The following is a 443-nucleotide window of genomic DNA, read 5'->3' on the forward strand; positions in this document are numbered from 1 at the left end:
TTCACTAATGTCTGGGTTATTGGTGTTATTTTCATGTGAATAATTTAAATATCAATAACAATAAAGTTATAATAAAGCTATAACTTTAGAAAGACAACCGCTATCGGTTAAATAACGGCGACACACCGGGTTCGTAGCAGCTGTTGTGTTAGCATACAGATGTTTTATCTCAGGTTTTAACAGATTTTTTTCGGACAGCAATGTGCCGTAGTTTTAGTTTAAATGCTTTTTAATGTGATATTATTCTATCATATCATTTTGCCATCTTTTTACCTTTTCTTATTGTTGTTGGGTTTTTGTATGTACTGTAGGCCCGTTTCACTAAAATGCTCTGGCAGTAATTAAAATCATTTTCAAGAAGTCAAAAATAATTTCTGGATGTTGTGCTGCAGTGAAAGAAAGCATCAGATTCTCAGAATAAATAGAATAATAATCACAAGCTG

The sequence above is a fragment of the Stegastes partitus genome, unplaced genomic scaffold, assembly GCF_000690725.1.
Source record: "Stegastes partitus isolate 25-593 unplaced genomic scaffold, Stegastes_partitus-1.0.2 Scaffold1395, whole genome shotgun sequence".
Classification (NCBI taxonomy): domain Eukaryota; kingdom Metazoa; phylum Chordata; class Actinopteri; family Pomacentridae; genus Stegastes; species Stegastes partitus.